Consider the following 21586-nt stretch of genomic DNA (forward strand, 5'->3'; position numbering starts at 1 on the left):
AAGTAAAGTGCCCTGCCAATTTCACTTTCAACTCACTCCAGTCTAGAGTATCCCTAGAGTGCATGCTGCTCCGCTCCTTGGCTCTGCTCACAGCAGCGCTTACTCTGCACTGCCCTTAAACAGGCAAGAGAGTGACAGGTGCAGCATCCAGAGGGCATCTGCCCTGGATATTTTCTGCTGGGTTTTTTGGTTATTATAAAATACTTATTAATAACATTGAGCTGTTGTTGTTTCCTTTCATTTGATTTCCAAAAGATGATTTGTAATATGGTGAGTGTGATCTAGCCTTGTGCATGTATTGAGAGGGGCAAGGGCTCTTTGTTTCAGCTTACACAAATACTTTGCTTAAGCAGAACCAAAGTTGGACTGCTTAACCAAAAAAAAAAAAAAAAAAAAAAGTATTATATACTGTGCATAAACCTAATCCCAGTGCCAAGTAGTTTCTGTCTGAAATTGTTTGCAGGGCTTCTTCTTCATGTGGAATCCTCCTGTGCATCCCCAGCTGCAGTCCTATCATAGTCTTCCAGGACACACTGTGACGGAGGGACCCGCAAGAGCTTAGACCTCCCCACCAGAAATGACTTTCAGGCCGATGCCATGTGTTTATTATAGTAAGTTATGTCATTGACCCCAGGGGGACAAGGGTTTGGATCCTGGCTATTGAAATTACCACTGATCTCTGTCTAAATAGATGCAGCATTTACAGCTAGGCAGAAGATATCACCAGCCGTGGAACAACTGAAGGGAGAACTCATAGTAGCATTTAAAGAAAAACTGTCATTTCTGTTTTTGAGAACAGCAACAGGTAAAAGTTCAGCCTCCCCCTCAGAGCGTGTATTTCTCAAACTCTTAGTATCATAATAGTCTGCAATACAAACATTATATTCAGTTCTCTTCCCCTCCCTCATTCAGGACTTTTTTGCCTTCCCTAAGAAAACCACAACACAAGGAATATTCATGCCTTGTTTTCACTACCTACATTTATGTCTCTGAAGACAATTGCAATGATACATTTAAACAGCTGATAGAGATCTTCAAGTGTAGTCTGTAGCTTCAGAAAGCCTACTTCTTCAGCTTTTGTAAATGCTACTTTATTTCTGGGGTTTTGGTGTGGCTTTTTGTTTTGTTTTGTTGTTGTTTTCGTGGTTGGGGGGTTGTGTTTTGTTGATCATGGTTTGGTTTTGTGCTTCTTTTGTTGTTTGGTTTGGATTATTTTCGAAATAATAATAATAATCCTTTTAATAAGGAGCCAGGAAACCCCTTCAAGAAGTGGCCTACCGTTCTTTGAGGAAGTTCAAGCAGTTTTCAGGTCTAGGATCTACCAGACTTGACTGTTGCGCAGTATTTCTGTGATAAACATAGCATGCTGTTTAGTAGAAAACATAGATCTGAACAATACATATGTATAAGTACATTTTTTGGTGTGCAAAGCTCATCTCGTGGACTGGATGGTGTTTTCCCTCAAGCCCACTGCAGGCAGCAGGATTTGGTGTTCCTACTCCACAGTCCCCCCTCTCCATCCTGAGTGGCAACCTCGCTGCACTGGGTACAGAAAAGATAGCATTTTTCTCTCCTCCTTTGCATTTTCCTCTCTTTGGGGCTTTAAGTGAGACCATTAGTGTTATTGAACTTAGCATATGGCAGTTTATATATGATAAAGGGGTTATTACACAGTGATCCCTGTATGTTTAGGTCAGCTGTGGCAATCAATCAATGGACACTTTGCCTTTGACAGCACATGCCTCCATAAAAAAAATTCTCTGGCAGAGCCCTGTTAGCTAGTAATGACAGAGTAACCTCTGTCAAATAATATACTTGATAAATTTTGCATGTGCTGTTGACTGACAGAAGCTCTGGCTTCCTGTCTGACCAGCATACACAGGCTTCAAAGAGCACAGAAACCTCTTTCTTCTCCCCAAAAGGAGTGCCTAAAATCTATGTGGGTAGAGTCAGACCTTCCTCTGAGTGGGGAATAAAACAATACTGCACAAGGGAGAGATGCTTTCATGCCTTTACAAAGCTAAACTTGCTCTTTCCCCCTTCCTTGCCTTTCCCTGTCATTAACAATTATCCAAGACTTGCCGGCTTCGCACACTTGGCCGTGCGCAACACCCGCCTGTGTGAGTGGTCCAGGCTGAAGGGATAAGTGTCTCCTGTCTCTATCTCTGGGATCTGGCTGCTCGGCTGCCCTTTGTTTAGTCTGGGTGGAGGCAGTAATTGTCTGCAGCTGCAGCTCCTGCTTCCTCGCTTGCCTTGGATAGCTCCGGAGGTAGAGCCGCAGTGGGTCCACGGAGGCATCCTGGAGTTTCTTAGCTCGCTGATGCTCACCAGGATGCTGATAGAGTCCAGCAGTGGACAGCCAGCCTGAGTGGCTAGGGCTGCCACTGGCAAGCCCAGTTTGCTACTGCTTTGAGTGCAGGTACCCTGCATATGCAAGGCTGCGGGGAAGGCTCCTTCACCCTACAGACCTCCGTCAACCTCTGTCTTATCGTTGGGCAAAAAGGTCTGCTGGGCTTTAACCTTGCAGTGCCCTGACCATGCGCAGAGAGGCACAAGGAGATTTCTAGCCAGCCACTTCACTGGGGTCCTCTTACCATCATGTCCAGGCCACAGAGCACAGCAGGCTTCAACCCTTCCTCTTTCAAATGTTCCTTTGATACCAGTTTGTATTTCACCATAGATACTGATGGCTGTTTTTACTGGGTTATGAAAAATTTAATTTCCTTGTGAGCAAGCAGGCTCACATGAAAGAGTCTTAAACCCATTTTCTACTTCACTAATCACACGTATCTGTTTGGTTTGGACAGAAGAGGTTTTCATCATTTGCTTCCACAGGAGCACAATCTGATTACGTGGGATTAAACCCGACATCCTAATCTTAAATGCATCCATACATAAAGACCATCAAGTTGTGCGATCCCAGCTCCTGCACTTGGCTGTGTAAGGCAGGCCCATGAGGGAGGAGCTTGCAGCAGCACCCCACTGTCACTTATTATATAGACTAATTGGAGTGTAATTTAAAGGGTTTCCAATGCTCACTTGTCAACAGGTGTTCTTTAGGGTGTACCAATCAAAACAACCCTGTTTATGTAAAATGTTATTTAAAACCAACATGTAGGCTGCAATAATAATGGCACAGTTTTTCAGCAATTGCAAAATCACTCAGTGAAAGCTAGCAAGAATGAGAAAATATAAACCTCGACTCCAACTGCATGAGTACTTGTGTTCAAACCATTGCAATTAGAAAATGCATTTTAGAAAAGCATTGCACTTAGATTAGCATTTTCTGCCTTTAAAATATTCTTCTAGTTTCCATAGAGATGTCTACTAATAGCAGTAGAGGTTCCTGCAGGACGACCAAACCCAAATGTGTACTGAAATACAACCCAAAAGACTGTCTAAGCATGAATTTTCTGTGTCTGTATTTTCAATTTGCTATGAACATACTTCATGCTTTCAAGACAAATGCAAAATGATGACACAGGCAGTTAAATAATACTCATAAACCATCTGTCATTCATTAGGTAAATGAGCACTACAGAACTTATGGTATAATAAATCTTCATAACACATTTCTGCTTTCTTTCTCTCCAACCTAAACTTGGAAACCATATAAGATATGTTGCATTGAGAGATTTTAATTATGAACAGAAAAGAATATCTCCAATTAATCAGCATAATGACAAGTGCTAAACTTCAGAAAAGTAAACAATATAGCAATTCAAACCAGCCTTAAAATTTCTGAGATGCAGAAGGTTTAAAAACGAATATTTCTTTTGGTGGGATACAGAAGTCTTGATGAGACCATTTTATATGGTCAAGTATGTGATTGCACAGAAATATTGCTTCATTTATTCACAATGGGAAACGTCATTTTCAGTTAGAAAATTTAAAAGTTATCATTTCAAATATATGTTTGAGGAATACATTCATAATCAGTTCAGAAGTAATTTCTGATGGAGACAGATCTTCTGAAAAGACCCATTTCAATCATTTTTCTGCTATGTAAAGAGTTCAGTATCTACATATGACAATTAATTAGCTACATTCCATCTGACTATTCATTTTGTGGAGCTTGAAATAGTGAGGAAGGATTGTTGTGGGTGGACTTAAACTTTCCCTTAGAATACAGAGTTGGGGATAAAATTCTGGGTTTTTACCTAAAAAAGAGTACAAGCAGAATGAATATTTCGTCCCCTGCAATTAAAAGCTTGCAGTTGAGTATGATCCTATTCTCTCTCCTACTGCATTTAAAATCTTACAAGAGAAATTCAATTCACTACCAAAATAGTCTTAAGTAACACTTTGAGAGAACTATAAGCTGTCCTTCCCCATCTTCCATCTGCAAATGTGGTTGGAATATAGTTTTGAGCAGGATGAAGGATTAAACAAACAAAAAAATAATGAAAAGTGAAAATATACACATTCTGCCAAAGCATGGTCAAATACATTTTGCCTTGTATAAACTTCACCCAGTCTACATGGGTTTTAACGTATTTCCATGACTTTAAATAAGAAAACATCTTAAAGCACAGCCCATGGGAAACCCAAGCTTGATTAGTTTTACCTTTTAGTATAGCCTGCAGAGTGTAAAACACAGCACATCAGAATTGAATTTGTCATCTCCAGACCTCACAAGAATTTTAGGAACTAAATGGTTAGGAAGCATCCTGGTACTTCTCTTTGCTTTAATCATAGTAGAAGTTTCAATTTAAACATTCAGGAAATCTCCCTTATTTAAAGCAATCAACTCGTTGCTAACAGGGTCTGGTTTTACTGTGTTTAATTTTTTGGCATCATGCAAAACTTGATTGGTTACAGCCAGTGTGTGAACAGGTCCTCTCTCTCCCCCTTCTCCCTGGAAAACATTAAATATCCCCAGATCTTTGCTGCATCCTTATCGGCCCTATACATCCTAGTAACTGCTCAAACCAATGAGATATTAGTGCAAAACCTCAACGAAAAGTGCACTTAATAGCTAATAGAGCCAAGGAAAACCTTGCTGCCAAATAGCTCTCCTACATCTTTCAGCTGCAAAAAACTTAGAATCCAATTTTTTGTCCAGTTATTTAACTTTCTTGACTGTGCTTCTTCTCATCTGCTTAGCTGTATATCCACAATACTTTCCTAAGATTGTGGCCTACTCTGGATGAGGGAACAAAGCAATCACCTTGCCTTCTTTGTGGTATTCACAGAAAATAGGTTATATGCTCAGACAAAGAATCTTTGGTAAGCCCTGAGATGGCTATCAGGTCTAACATTTTAAGATAAGCACTGACAATTTACCACAAAATAAGATGTAACTCCCAGCTAAAGACAATCGGTAGGCTGGACCATAAGTAGAATTTAATATGCCACTTCCACGCTTACGTCATCATAAGTGTCTACAGTCAAATCTCACACAGAAACCACAGAATTTCAAGAATCCAGAGAGGTTGATGATGCCTTGGACCAGTCTCCTCCTACTCTGAATTTCACTTACAAGACCCAGGTCTGTGGATGTTAGTCCATCATAGCTTGGGTGAGCTCATGCTGGAAGAGCTCACACTCAGGGTCAGGGAAGGATGCCCTGAAACAGATAGGTTTTAAGATACCAAGCAGTAAATCAAGTTTGAGCTTTCTTCCTGGCATATTTTGCCACAGGACAGGGCAAAAGGTAATGGTACAACACATGGCTATTCCCAAAAGTGCAAAATCAGGTTGCCCACTAACTTTTGCGTGCAGCTGTTTGGAGTGGCAAATTCAATGTCTCACACAGGAAACCACTGAGCTGCAGCAACCAAACTATGGCAATGTCATCTTTCCTCTTTCCCTCATGACACTTTTATTTTTAACAAGAATAAGGATTTTTAAATGGTTTTTTCAGCCAACATCCACCTTGTTTTGAATCCCACAGAGGGACAGAGAGTGATAAGCAGACTGTGTTGCTGCTCACAGTGACCATATTATGCTTCTATAACACTTGTCCCCTGCTGAGTTTTACTCAGGTAGCAACTAGGTTCAGGCAACTTTTTCTTTTTTCAGGGTAGGAAGGGATAATTGAACAGTTTTATTTTGTGTCAAAATGTTTGGGGTTTTTTTTCCCACTCATTTTAGTATGTTTTAATGTGACTTTTCTGATGCTGTTTAGGTAATTGGACAGATAGTCTCACAAAGTAGGAAAGATGCTGGAGAAGACATTAGCTGAGAAGTAAGCTAGTTTTCTGAAGAATATTGCTTCAATTTTATACAACTAACACTAATTAGAAGTGATACTTAAATGTTCAAGTACTTAGTGCTTACGGATAAGGATTTCACTGGATGATGTTGTCCCAATAAAAAATGCACGTTTTCAGATTCATATGCAGTTTCTAGTATTTCCAAAGTCTAGAAAAACTCTGACTTGCTTCATTCTCACTTGTGAGCATACTTACATCAGAAAGCTTAATGGGTATTAATGCTGAAGTACCCATCAGAAAGAAATCACTCCTTCTTCCTAAATATGTATGGACACTTTTGAGACCAAATTTACTCTGGGAAGTTGTTGCAGTTCCCACAAGTACTTCCAATACAGATTTTTTCATTAATGTATTGACTTATATTTTTCCTCAACTTCATCCAGACACCTAGATCCAAGTACAAAACCTAGGACCAGGAACATGGAAGCTATGTGTCTAACTCTTTGAAATACTTAAACTTGTATATGTATCTCTGAAAGCTACTTTCTACTACAGGTAGGAAAACTCTTGCCCTTTAGTTGTACTGGGATTGCTACAGATGCTACAACTTATAAAAGAATCAGCAGAATTAAAGTTAACATCATAAAATATCCATAAAATGGTAAATATTGGATTTATGCAAAGAGTAAGACTGTAGGCCCTATATCAGGAAAAGATTTCATATTGACTGCTTAGGTTTATTTCTTTGGTACCACTTTCCCAGTCTAAAACTGAACCATCCTCGACAGTGCTTTGAACAGGGAATCTGTGCTTATCTGATCAAAGCTAAAAAGCTGATGTGAAAGTCAGAACAGCCCTTAGGCTTGTACTGAGGAGTTGACATTTCCTGGTGCGAAACTGCACCACATTTCTCACCTTGCAGCCGTTCCCTTGCCTACAGCTGCAGTCTACCAAAATGGAAGTAGTATTATGTATCCTGAGTCCTCTCACACTTCTGGAGTGGAGATGAACCCCCCACATAAAGCTCCTGCTTTATGACTCTGCAGATCAGTGTTGCATATAAAGTCCAAAATCAAGAACAAGATGAATTTAGGTTCTTGTTTGCAAGAGGCTTAGCCTCAACTTCTGCTTCCAACAATTTGGTAGCTTGCTATTCTTTATTCTGGATCAGCAGGTTTTGGCCTTAATCTCATATAGGTAGTCATGTCAAATTGAAAGGTGTGAATCTGATAGAAAAAAACCAAATCTTAGCAGAGGTTTTAGGCAGGCTATGCATAGTATGAGGAATTAAACCTGTATGGAATGAAGATTTGCAGTGTGGTGTTTCGATGAAGAAATATTAAATAACTTGAACTTTAGAAAAACCTTGAGTCTTAATGAAAGCTAAAAAACCCTCACATTGTAAAGATGGAAATCTCTCAACACGAAGACCTATGAGGTCAAATTCCAATGCTTTCAATAATTATTGTATAAATCTGGATTAAAGTCTTTGAAATTAATGGACTTGCTTTATTGGCACAACTGTGGAAAAAATTTACCCACTGAAAAAACAAGGTTCATAAACATCTATCTAGGCAATTTTAAGACGAAAGAAAGGTCTGAGACATTAGATGCAATCTCTTATAATGATTAATACATGAGAAGATTTATAGGTTCAAACTTCCAGCTCAGATATCACATTTGGATTCTAGAATAATATCAAGAAATTTATTGCCAATACCCAAAGTTTCATATTGTTCCTGAAGATTGCATAGAGAATAGTATAACATATTTTCAAATTCTTTTGTCATATTCTTTGCTGTACTGAAAAAGTTGTTTCCCACATTACACAGGCAACCAGCAAGACACGATGCAGAACATTTGCAATCTACAATCATCCAGAAAGGAATGACCAAGTTGAGAGAAAGCTGAGAAAGGGTTAACACAGTGAAGATGTATATTAAAAAATCACCGCATAGCTGGACCATGTTATGTCATTGGAAGGCCTACTGTAATACTTTTAGATATTTTCTGCCTTTTTAAGGTTTCCTTAAATATGTGTATAAATAAACTGATTTATTTACTGTGAGTTATGTAGTAAACATAATTCAAAACAAAAATACAAAAATCCATTTTAAAAACAAAATAGACAAAAATATTTTATGCAATAATTTTTGTGGTTTTCATTTAACGCTTTAGGATAACAGCAGGGTTTCCTACTGTGCACGGCTGAATGTGTATTTGCTCGCTAGGACAAGAGAGAAATTAGAAATTCTTAAGTAACGTAGTAGACTTGTAACTTAAGTAGCTAAGTAGACTTGACTATCTGTGGAATTTATTTCTCTATGTATTATGTCCCTGCTGGAATTAAATTTAAAAATACCCTAACAAAATATACTTTTCCCTTTTTTTCAGATCTGTTTTTTTCTTTAGTTTCAGACTGTTGTGTCACACTTAAAGCTAATTTTCATAGACCTTGTTTAAGTTAATTGACCTTGCGGAATTTTCCACTGGCTTCAGATTGTAGCACTCAACACCTCCAAAATGCAGGCTCTGAGGGTCTTGCCTGAATTAAGTCATCTTCAACAGTCAGACATGAAAACTCCCTCACATGAAAACAGAGGCTTTTCAATGGATTAAGTTAATGAGAAGTATCATCATCAGTGACCAAGTTTCTCAATTCCCTTAAGTGCCAGTAACAGTAAACGAGGTCCTGAAATCCTAGGATACCAGAGAGAGGAGGATTTCTGTAAGGAGCTGTAGACCTTCTTGCTGGAAACACCGTCAGAAACAAATTGGAGGTACATGGGTTTGTGGAAGCAAGGCTGGGGTGGGCATTGCTTTGGTCTAGAGGACAAATCCAGAAAGGGCTATGTCCTGAACCTCTGGGGATGGCAATTCCACAAACACTTAAGTTACTCAAAGGTGTCTTTTTTGACACTGCTTTGGCCATGAGATCTGAGCTGTATGGTTTTCCCTATGTGTTGAACTCAGAAAGCAAAGAATCCAAAAGATGGGGACACCTGAAAAATTTGGGTCATATTTCTCTGAACACAACCTTTGCCCAAGAGGTCCATATACTAATAATTTTCTTTGTAGTAAGACAATTTTTATTAAGGTCAAAATAGCCCTGGAAAAAATATAAATCTTTCTCATAATGAAGAATAATGTCAAGCAGGGGAATAAATATAAACTGACACATAAATTACAATCACAATATATGTATAAAATCAGCAATACAACATGATTTATGAGTACAGCTTGTGATCCGAGATGCTGGTAGATCCAACAAGCACACATAATTATAATAAAGCCAGGTTTTCCAGAGTGGCCTCTTTGGAAAACATACATTATTATTAGGTTGCCAGTGCATTCACTGGATGTAAATCAATCTCTTCACTCGATGTGCTGACAATGGCAGCTCTGGACATGATAAAATTTTATGATATCAGAGCATCAGCACTCCCACCTGCAGTCTTCATTTATTATTTGTATGTTTGAGTTTTTGACCAAGACATCTCCCAAAAATGTTAACTTTCTGCCATCTCAGTGTGGCCTTCCCCTTATTATACAGCCTTTTCCTTTAGCCCTCACTCTATTAATTCCTGCTGCTTTGCCTGTCATTAACTTTCCTTCTACATTAGACAAAATCACAGTCAGGTTTAAAAGACTTTTAGTCCTTTTTTTCATTACTGGCCAGAGAGGTTACAAATTTGTTAGCTGACAATGAAGCATGTAACCCTGCTATTTTACTACAATGAGACCTTGAGTCCAAGGCAGGGTTGGATGGGGCTTTGACCAACCTGATTTAGTGGAAGGTGTCCCTGCATGTGGCTGAGCGGGGCTGGAACAGGATGATCTCTAAGGCCCTTAGAGCCCAAACCAGTCTATGATTTCATAGAATCAAATTCTATAGAATCTATATTCTGTGTTATGTTTGAGAATGGCTTTGGGGAAGTTCTGTGCCTACGGTCATCCGAGGCAATGATGCAAATTATTCCTAGGAGGTTTTCTTTCAGCAGGGCACAAAGAACTAAAGTTTAGCCCATTCTGACAACCCATTTTGCCAGGATGAATGTCTTTGTCTTGCCTGAGTCATGAAGTTTTGGCAGGAAGGTTATGCAAAGGTGTGGGAACTGTATGGACATCTCTTTGTGTCTCATTTTTAGAGGTTGGGTTTTCAGGCAAACCACAAAACGCATCAGTTAGAGGGATGAAACAATTTAGCTATCATCGGCTTCAATCTCATCTATACTAGAGGTTTCTTAAATTGCTCTGAATTCCTGCCCAGTGCTTGCAAGTGAAACAACTCTGTGTACAGTTCAGGGGAGCAGTCATGTCACCAGTGTCACTCCAGCGTGACGCAGAGGGCAAATGAGACAAGAGAGCCTGCAGCAACATCCAGGTAGGGATGAACAGGAGGAAGATCTTGGGCTTGTGATGGTGATTCCCAATGAGTTCATTGACTCAAACTGGAAAAGAAAGAAGTCAAAAAGGTCAGCCGGTATTGCTACTTTCCTTATTATCCCATGTCTCTGGAATTGTGATATTGTCTTCATGTGTTATGGTGAACGAACACAGTAAATTACTTATGTCATGCCCTAATTAGTGCTTCCAAAGGAGGCTAATTTAATTAAATTACAAGACAAAGACATAAAGGGGACACATCCTTCCCTAATTCAGAGCAGTTATGAATTTCATTAGTAAGTTTTAGAATGGTTTAGAATTCTGTGCTTTCATTTGAAGTTCTGGACAATATCGAAAGTCAAATATAAAAAATATTGAAAGTCAAATACAAAAGCCATTTTCTCATCTGAATAGACCCTCATCTCAGCTTCCAATTGCACATCAAAAGATCCCATAATTTCCCCTCAAAAAAAAATTAAGATCTTAGGTGTAGAAAACATTCTTTCCCCTCCTCATGTCCCTATAAGCCCCTCACTGCCTCTATCGCTGGTTTCACTGTCCTCCCTGTACCTGGACCAGCTAAGCAGGGCAGGGCAAACTGCAGCAGCTTGCCTTTGGGGGGCTTGATAGGTGACCTATGGACCTCATCTGTTTTGTTTGGATCCTTTTAATTTTGTTAGAGGCTGTAGTGGATCTCCATCTTATTATTTTAGGAAAAAGGAGTTGCTCTTTTGTATTTCCTCTAAAGTTTCACCAATGAAATATGTGAAAACAGAGTGAATGAAGATGTAGATTGAGCAAACTGATAACGGAAACTCTTACATGACCCCACAAAGCTTCATTTTCTCCCCCACTCCACATTTTTTCTTGTTTTGTCAAATAAAAGAATTTATTTCTTTCTTCCTTGTTCCTACTTTGGAGTGCTTTTGATTATCTTTTTTAAAGGACAGCTGTTTGTCCTGTTTGTCACACTTTGAAGGTTGCAGTTGGACTTAAGCAGCTTACCCTGCAGAATGAAATGTGAGGATCTTTTCAGTACACAGACAAGTATTTTATATACTGTGACTTTGGTGGGAGGTTATTTTTTTGAAACAGTTCATAAAATGACTGCATTGTGACCGGAAATTATTTCTAGAAGTCAACTACTAGGTAATTTCTTCCTCCTGCTCTCATTTATATTTTCTTTATAAGTTTAGTGAAATTAATACTGTAGAAATAACATATTTTTGGCTTCATTAATAGGAACATAAGAACAAATTAACTGAAGGTCAGTGAAGTTTCACTGTGTTACCCATGGTTCTGTCAATCTTTCTAGTCTTTGGGTTTCCTCTAATTTCATTGTGGGTATTGTGATTTTCTTTACCTTATATTTAAATCTTACAGCAACACAAGCTGAAGGCACATGAACAGAACTTTGAATTCACTCTGAAGAAGGACATCTTGTTTCCATCTTTCTTTTCCTTTCTGATGATGATGATTTCACTCCTTTTCTGTAGCTGAAAACCACATTTGTGACTACCAATCAGTCACAGGCTTTAGGCCAAGTGTCGCTCACATCTTCAGCCTTCTACGCCACTAAAGATCCCTAAAATCCCCCTGGGGTTGCAATATTTACACCTTCACAACTAGATAGCTAAGGAAAACTGAAACAGGCAAAGCCTGCTGAATTATTTTGGCATTTAAGCTACTTTCCAGCACTGGCACTGCAGGCATATCAGTTCCACTCTGAAGAAAGTTAGTCAGTAATGAAGTCATCAGTCTTGTGTCAGTGCAATGCACTAAGCTGTCAAAATGCTGTCTGCTGTCTCTTGCTCCTCTCTGTTTCCTTTGTCACTGTTCCTTCATGTTCTCCAGTTTCCTTTCCACTCTGATGATCAGGGCAACTCAAGGTAAAGGCTGTTTCAGAGACTCCAGCTGTGCTACTGAGAGGTTTACCATCTTCCATCATCCCAGACATTGAACTGGATGAATAAAAACATGATCATACAGCAAAGAGAAGAAAGGGAAAACCTCTTGGAAGGTTTGTGCATCTGACAGGGACAAAGAACTTGCATTCTGTCCATAATTCTCATTTAGTCAGGACTTGGTCTAGAGCAGGCATAGCCTCCTATGGTATTTTGTAATGCACAAAGGCACAGATCTACTATCTCTACCAACACAATCTTAATTTTTTTTTTATTTGGAGCAAAGAAAAACAACACATTTGCACGTGACTTTACCTAATTCCCTTGTAGAGAATTCTAAGGAGCTAATTAAAATTAACACAGAAAATTTTGAGAAAAAGCCAACAAAAAATAGAGCGCCAAGATTTAAAAAAAAAAAATTAGGAGGAATCTTAACTAAAGGAATTTTCGGTCACTCTGGAGTCATTTAACAGCAGAAAAAACAATTCTGTTTGGTAATTTTTAGACTTGGAGAGTTACTGTGCTTTGGGAGATAGGAAGCAGAAGAAATGACAAAATCATGTGCTTAAAATTATGTAAAAATAAGTGAGCAAGTCTTGAAAAGAGAAAGACACTTTCTACCTGCCATGTCCACAGTAATTTCCTAGATATGCTCTTCTGAGAAGGAATCAAGATCCACAGGGTGGTTTACCATGGAAAAAAAAAAAAAAAATTGACACAGACAGATACTTTGTTGTTTCCATTATATCATTAAATCAATTTAGAGCTGCTGCAACCCCCTTTGCCCAGGGAAGGATGTATTTCTCTGCAAGTCTTGTTTCCTAGTTTTATTAAACTGTGAATACAAGAATCATGCATGACCTGCAAAGGATATAAGGTCATCTGGGTTACATCACTTTTGGTATGTGAACCAGCTGTCAAAAATGCAATAAGAGTACTCTCTGGGAGATTATGGAGCTGGAGAGCTCTAACATCAGCAGAGCACAGAGAGTGATTTTTCAAAGAGGTCTGTGCTGTCATCGACGTCGGAGAGCGAAGCAACTAAATTCCTTCAGCGGCTTTTGAAAACATACCTTGCAGCAGCAAGACACACACAACATTCTTAGTTAAGTCTCTTCATTTAAGAATGGCAACTTTTGTAGGAAGTTTTTGATACTTTCAGCTTGGTAAGTAACTGAGCCTTGGTATACAAATTCTCTGTGCTTTTCAGGTCATACTAAGCACTGTCTCCAAACTATTCAGAATTCTGTACTACTTCTGCCACTTTCATACTGTAACACGCTCAGCCAACATCTCTCTGCTAGTTTACCCAAAGTGCGTGACAATTTGTGATGCATTTGCAAACTATTTTGATCGAACATACAAACCCCGTGCAACCAAATTAAGAAAATTCCTCCTTAATACTTAACGATTCAGTGTAGTAATAGCCATAATAATTATAGCAGAGTGGAGAGTTCAGTGAAAATTAGGTGTGTAAATAGATAGTAAATGCATTAATTAGGCCAGAACCAGAAAAGTTTTTAGGGTCTTGCCACTGGCCAATCATACAATCATGTCAGCCATTCATCTTCACTGAGGGAAGTACTCCATGTGGGTGCTGGAACTCCAAGACGACTTTTCAGAGTTCTGTGTAAGACATTGCAATTTAATTTTTGCTATACATTAACCATTGTTTCAGAATGGGTGCTGTTACTTATGCCCTAAATCACCCATTTGAAATGGGGCTTGAATTTCTCAATTTGCAATCTGCTTCACCAAGCTGTTGTTTTCTTAGTTTCTTCTTGCAAATACAGTAAAGAGACTGAACAGCATACCTTAAAGTGTTATGCAACCTCTATTAAAATCCTGATCCTTTAGGGCAGTGCATTTTCTGTACACACACATGTATCTCACTAGCAGCTGTTCCCAACTATATTGAAGTCTCTTATTTTCAGGTTTTTCCAACTGCTTTCCCATGCCTTTCTTTTTTTTCCCTACTGACAACCATGTCACATAAAAATGTTGTCAGATTAGCTTCTAATGGCTTTGAAATGTATCATAAGAGTGAAAAAAAAAAAGAGCATTTCAAGAGACTGACTTGTTTCTTATGTTAGTCTGGTATTGTTGGCAAACAAGTTATGAAAAAACCAACCACGAATCTGAATTTTTGTTGCATGAATGACAAAATACAAACCTCTACAAAAAGTACGTATTTTTTGGGAAAAATATTTCTGCTACAAAATGGAGATAGAAGACTGTGTGGAGGTAGAGGTGTATATGATGAACTAAATTTTTAATAAGAAAAATGTGCATCTTTATCAGAGTATTCAGTTTAGAAGCTGCATAAATCAATAAATGAACACTGTTACCCCACTAATGATTTCCTGCTACAGGAAAGAGAAATGCCAAGTACTTTACCAATATCAACATGTTAGAAGTTTCAGGTCCTCCATTTGAATGAATGAATGATAATAAAACATAAGGCATTAGTCATACCAAGTACCTTGTAAATACCATGTAGAATCAATTGCTGGAAGCTCTTTGGTAAAGACTATAAACAAGAAATATATTTGTAGAAATTAGACTGTCTTACTGGAGGAAAGATGGGCTTCATTTGTGGGTATTCTATTCAAAGGATCATTCAACCAGCTGTACCCTGTACATATTCAATGTTAGCATGTATCACTAATGTGTACATGTAGCAATGAGGTGTACTCTGGGGAAAATGAAGTTTTATAGAACATTTGCTGTTCCGTTTTCTTTGTCAAATTACTAAATGTGATTCACTCATTTTAAGCTCCAACTCTTTGCTAGAAATATTTGGATTATTTCAGCCCATTTCCCAACAGTAGTGATATTCCAACCAGATTTGTGAGACTGTAAAAAGTACCTAAGAAAAGTAAATGTAATGGCAGATGAACTAATTTTACTGTGCAGAAATTCTGTATTAGAAGATTTTGAGAAAAGATCCAAATATCAGAAAACAATGATTGCTATTACTGTATCAGTAAGACAGAAAACATATCCAGATCATAGTGCTGTTTATCATGAAAAAGTAAGATTGATTTGAGAAACTCAAGATGGATAGTTTCACCACAGAACAGTGGTGATTTTTTTCCAAGTACTTTCAAACACACTTTCCTCACAAACTGGACTATACTTTTCTTATTTTCATCTTATTGTTTCTCTTGGTTCTCTCTTCCATTATCACAGTATCTCCACTTTCTTCAGTGTCATCTCTTTTTCAGCATTTGCAATATATTATCGTGTCCCCTGGTTAATCATTACCTAGACGTAAAATGCTGGTAGTATTTTAGGAGTGTCCAAAATTTCTCACTGTAGGAATACTCCCAGCTCCGTTCACCAAGAAAAAAACTTCAGGCGTTAACTCTGGGTTTGGCTTCCAAATCCTCTTGCCTTGTCACAGCTTTCAGAAGTGCAAATACCTACTGTAAATATGTCAGTATTTCAGTAGCGCAAATACCGATTGTAAATACCACCATCATTGTTCATAATGATAAAAGATTGAAGTCTTGAAACAGAGATGTTTCAGACTGGCCTCCAAATTACATGCCTCTGACAATATATTTCAGCAGACAATAAATTCAGTGAAATAAATTTCATTTATATAAATAAATAAATAAATTCAGTGAGGTTTTTTTGTACAGTGAGAAGTTTAGTGTCCAATTATGAGACTGCTTTTGGCCAAAATATTGGGAAAAATACAGCGTGTTAAAGCACTGAAAAGCTCTATGCACGGTATTTTTTTTTTCTGAATTCCACCAATATTTATAACAACCATCAAGGAAGAAGAAGAAAAAAAAATGCATTATCCTGGTAATGATACAGCGGTGAGCTGAAGAAAACTTTTAAGGTTTCTTATCTAAATAGCTGAGTTACAGTCCCTAAGTTCCCAAAGGAGACCTGATCTAGTGTCTATGTGTATATCTCTTGCATCTGAATGCCTCAGAAGCAGGAATGTGTTGATCTTCAAAGTTCCTGTGAGGAAGAGGAGTATTACTGCCCCTTTTTACAGAAGGGATGGTGGGGCAGAGAACACAGTGGCTCCTGGTTCACAAACTCTGCCAGTGATGGAAAAGCATCAGTCCTTCCTTCCTCTCATCCCACACCATTGTTGCCCTTCTCTGTGTGCCACCAGAAGCCACCATCAATCAAATCCTGAAATGGAGATGTTCCTGTGTTAAAAATGAATTTTTTTCTTCTTTTGTAGTGGGGGAGACAGCTGAAAGAGACCTAGCACTTGCATCCCCTGCCTTGTGTCCTGGTGTAGCACCTCTGCTGACTGAATTGCTGCTTTTGGTGGCAGCTCTGGACCTCCTTAGCACAGAAAAAGAAAATCCTGTGTTAAATCCTGGGTGAGACTCCAGTGTGCTTTGTGCAAAGATGACTCTGGTAAAGCAAGGAAGCTGCAGCTGCAGGTCCCAAACTTCAGGCAGTAACTAATGGCTGCATTAGCCTTCCCTTCAGTGCTGAGCTGGGAATTACCCTAACATAAAGTATAAGTTTCTAGAGCTACAAAGCATGCAGCAGTAGCCAGCAAAAATTTATTAAGTGCATAGGTAATATGAGTAATCTTATTAACATCCTTCCAGGGCTAACTCTTGTATTACTGAATTTACTCTATGCCAATAATATTTTAAAAAGTACCTTTAGCTGATCCATCTTTTGTTTGTAAAAATAATAAAAAAACGCAAAAACCCAAAGGACAAAGGGGAAAATAGAGCTCATTATAGGAATTGTCACTGGAACAGTTTAAAAATAATTGAACGTGTAGCTGTGAGTATAGCCTACAATGTAAAGTAGCAGCAGTTATAATATTTCTTCCCTCTAGGGAAGATAGAAGGGTGGGCTGGAGTGAAGGCAGTATGTACCTGCCAGCATTTTGTTGGCACATACATATACAGAAGCATCTTTTCCATCTTATCCTGAAACTGTGGGCATTTGGGAAGAGTGACTTGGCCATATAACAGCCTCCTGTAACAGTATGTCTTTGGAGTGGAGTTATTTTTTGACTCTTATTTCAGCTCTGCGTTTTACTTCATTTCTCATGCCCACACACAAACTCTGATGCTGTCAGTCTCTGAAGGATGATGAAATTGGAAAGAGAAGTTAGAGACAGCTTTTCACATTCATTCAGTGTTCTCCTTTTCCCTGTTTACTGATGAGGACCTAGCTCAAAGGAACAGAGGTTTTTCAGAAACAGCTAGACCTCGTAGAGGCGTCACATTTGTTCCTTGGTTGTTGGCAAGTGACCTTAAGCTATAGGAGCCCTCTCCAATGCTATGCCATGGTCATTACTACCCACTCTTTGTTGCTACAGATCCAGATAATGTCACTGATTATTTCATTATTATTTAACTGATAATTTCCTTGAAATGATTATGGTTGGGCTATGTAATTCAGCTACTCGAAAGGTGCTCAGGGTCTGAGACAAAATGACTTAGATTTGAGACAGCTCCATGCACTGCAGAGAGAAAGGACTAAGTGAGATACCCTGTGAAGGCCAACAGAAACACCCAAGGGAGCACCAAGCTAATGAGGATTCATTAGCCCAAAATAGCTTGGCAGTCTGGCTCCTTGCACCTCATCTCAGTAAAAGCTGGTACTCAAAGCTGAGGGTCAATATACAGCCTGACTCTGCAGCGAAGACATGCTTAATGGCGCTATTATATTTTCCACATAAGGGAAATCCACCACTATTTATATCCAGCTTAGTACTTTGGATTCAGGCAGAATGCTTCTGAAACTACATCCATCCAATATTAATAGCATCTGTCTCGCAGATTAACTATCACATTGTGTTTTTATTTAAACATCATCACTGACCAATCACTCACTAAATTATTTAAAGGAAACAACAAAAAATTGTTTTAAGGTCACAAGAAGGATGTCAGTGAGCCAGTATTACTAAGCATTTTAAAACCTGGAAGATTTCATTTTAAGGAACTGTAATAATGCCTTTCTTTGGCATATGTAATTTTGTATTTTATATTTATGAAGATCGACATTTCTGAAGTGTTTAATGAGCAGCAATATAGTTCCTCAGTTTAAATGCAGAGCCTTATACTATTTTTAATATTATCCAGTAAGTAAGTCAGTGCCATATGCTTCTGTAGTTTGACTGCCAAAGAATGCAGCAAGTTGCTTTGGAGGCTGCCTCCACACCCCAGCCAAAACCATGTTTGTGGTACAGAGCTATTGATGTCCTACCAGCGTGGAACTTAAAAATGGCCCCACAGAGAAGTTATGCAGAGGTTCTGCTAACTCCATTGGACAGGATGTGGCTTGGACCAATGCATGGAATCGGGGTAAAGCTTTAATACTAGACATGCTATACTGGAAAAAGACAGTACAGTCTGGCAAACAGCGAGGTGCTTACTCTGCTTGGTTGCCAGATGACTTCTGGTCCCCAAAGCATAAGCCACATTCTTAACTTTCATGCACCATCCTAGTGTATATTAAATATTTTAGACTGGGAAATGGCAAGAGAGCCAGTCCACTTCTAACTTCTGCTGCCTCCCTCTCATCTTGGGCAGGTATAGGTGACTGAGCTAGAAATAAATGCATGAAGGTTAGAGAATGGGAAAAGACAAAAAGAAATTATCATCAACAATAAAGTGTGAAAATGAATAGAAATTGAAGATATCTGTTGTTTGTACACATACCTTTACTTTGTTGTCCTGCTGTGCATTATATTGGCTATTTAGTACAACGTTTACCTCTTATGTTCAGAATGCAAATCCTTACTTTTTAATTGTTTGTCATACTTGCTCAAGATTAAGCTCTCATTTTGCACTGACTGGATTGCTTCCATAAACTGTAACGAGTAAGCACTTGTATTCCCATCTTATTTTCTCATTTTCTTAACACCAGAATAGTTCTGCTGTCTGGTAATCATGAGGATCTGCAAAAAATTCCAGTGTTTTCATTCAGCACATGGGTACCCATTGATCACCCCAGCACTAATGGGAGTCCCAATAATCTAAAAACCAGAGCCCAAGATGCATACCAGGACCTCCTTAAGGTGCAGCTCCCAAGGCACTGTCATCCTGTGAGGATTGTAAACATCAAGAGACTCATCAGAACAAGAAATTGCTACATTTCTAAATCAGTTCATTTTGTTGTAGTAGAGCTGATTTGATGGTAAAAGTGTGATGGGATGAGGACTCTGAGCTCAAAGCCTTGTGGTGTTTTTCTGGCTGCAATAACTGGTCTGTAAAAAGACAGATACTCTCTACAGACTTTGCTTTGTTAAATGAAGACAGATAAAAATATTTTCTCCCCTTTCCACAAAGCAGCTGAACTGCCTGTACTTAATATGACAGAAAACAACAATTAAAATAAAATTTAACTCACACATATCCCAGTCATAGCCTATTCGGATATTTTCTATACAATTGAATATTTTCAGCCTAAAAAAAATAAGGGTTGAGAAGGGACATAAATGGAAACAAAGGAACAACAAATCTGAAACAGATGTTAGGAAGCACTCCCAGCACAGGAGAGCTGATGTGCTGAAAAGCTACCTGGGGGTAGGACATTAAAAGATGCCTCTCAAGAAAGCCTGTGAGGAAGAGCAGAACAATGGAGGAAGGCTGGATTCAGATACCTCCTTGTCCTCTACACCTCTCACGCCACCACCACAGGGAATTCTGCTTTTCTTACACAGCACGATTCTGTGGCTCATTCAAGCCCCCTTTAAAACAGAAGCAAAAACATGAGGGAGAAATTTTGAGTGAATTTCAGGTTAAAAGAGTAAGAAGGAGTAAAATAGATATGGACAGAAGGATTCACCCCAAGATGAAATTATGTCCTCTATGCCAATACACATAAGTTAAAGTGCAGTTCATGAAAAGGTGTTAGAGAGAGGGAGAGCTGAATTCCACTGTTACAAAAGATATGCATGTAAGCTAGATTGTAGGCCAGTTCTTTATGAAAAACAGTGGAAAACTGTGGAATAACTGTGGAAAACACGATTTATTCACAATGTTGAGATGGAATAAGGGTCCCCAGAGTTCCCTACCTTCACAAGCTACCTAAATCAAGGCTGCAGTCCAACCAAAAATTAATTAGGATTTTCAGTGTGCCCCAGTCTCCATCAAGTTGCCTGTAAATATAGGGAAGGTGTGGAGAAGGATATGGGAGCGAATGGAACAAGCCCTAAATAAACAAAAAGATAAACAAGCCATTAAGCCTACCAAAGTAAAAACAAGTTAACATGCAATGCCCTAAATCTGCTCTCTTGAGCAGGTTGATCAGTGATCTCCAGTTTTTCATGTTTGGTGCCACATGGTGTATGCAAGCCATGACAAGACTCTGAGGAATCAGGGAAGCTGGAGTCTGGCTGGCATATGAAATCATTCCTGAAGTGCCACTGCCTGTGACATGAGGGATCATTCCAACATCTTTGCTTGCCTTCAGGACCTTTTTCTGACAGGTGCAGCAGATGAACTTCTCTTACAGCCTTCCTTGCGAGCATGAGACCAACCCACCACCAGTCCAGGATGCCAGATGATGGAGGAAGGTGGCTTTGCTCATACTCACAGGACTCGTGGCATTCTTGTGAATGAGCAGCAGGGACCTCCTCTTCTGCAGAGGGAAGTGCTGAGTGCTCTGATTTACTGCCAGCATGGGACCAGGAACAGGAAAAGCATGAACTTCCCAGTCTCCGTCTGTCCTGACACATGAACCCCACGCTGTCCTCTGCGCTGAGAACCACCCTGAATTTCCAGGCAAAATGCTACAGCTGGGACTGGAAATCTCTTGCATCTCTGGAGTCATTTATGTGCCCCAAATCCTGCAGTGACCTCATTGATTCAAATAGGGGGGAAGGATTAGCTCCGGCTCAAATTGTATCTCTCATGGGAGGAGGCAAAGGGGCTGCTGAGTCAAGTTGGCCGGGACAGTGGGAGTCACAGCTCTGGTCTGAGGGGTGGCAGGGAGCCAGCACCAGCCTGCAGGACCCTCACTCCTCTGCCCCTCACCAGCTCCCGAGAGAGAGAGACAGAAATTGTTCTGGTCTCTGAGGGGCAGCTAAGTCAGACTGTGGAGAGCAGGCTTAGGTAATGGTACATGGAAATGCTTCATAGTTCAGCTTTACAAAAGGTTGAGATAAAAGGGACAAGGCTGTGTAAGGAC

The sequence above is a fragment of the Corvus cornix genome, chromosome 3 (genome assembly GCF_000738735.6).
Source record: "Corvus cornix cornix isolate S_Up_H32 chromosome 3, ASM73873v5, whole genome shotgun sequence".
NCBI classification, from domain to species: domain Eukaryota; kingdom Metazoa; phylum Chordata; class Aves; order Passeriformes; family Corvidae; genus Corvus; species Corvus cornix.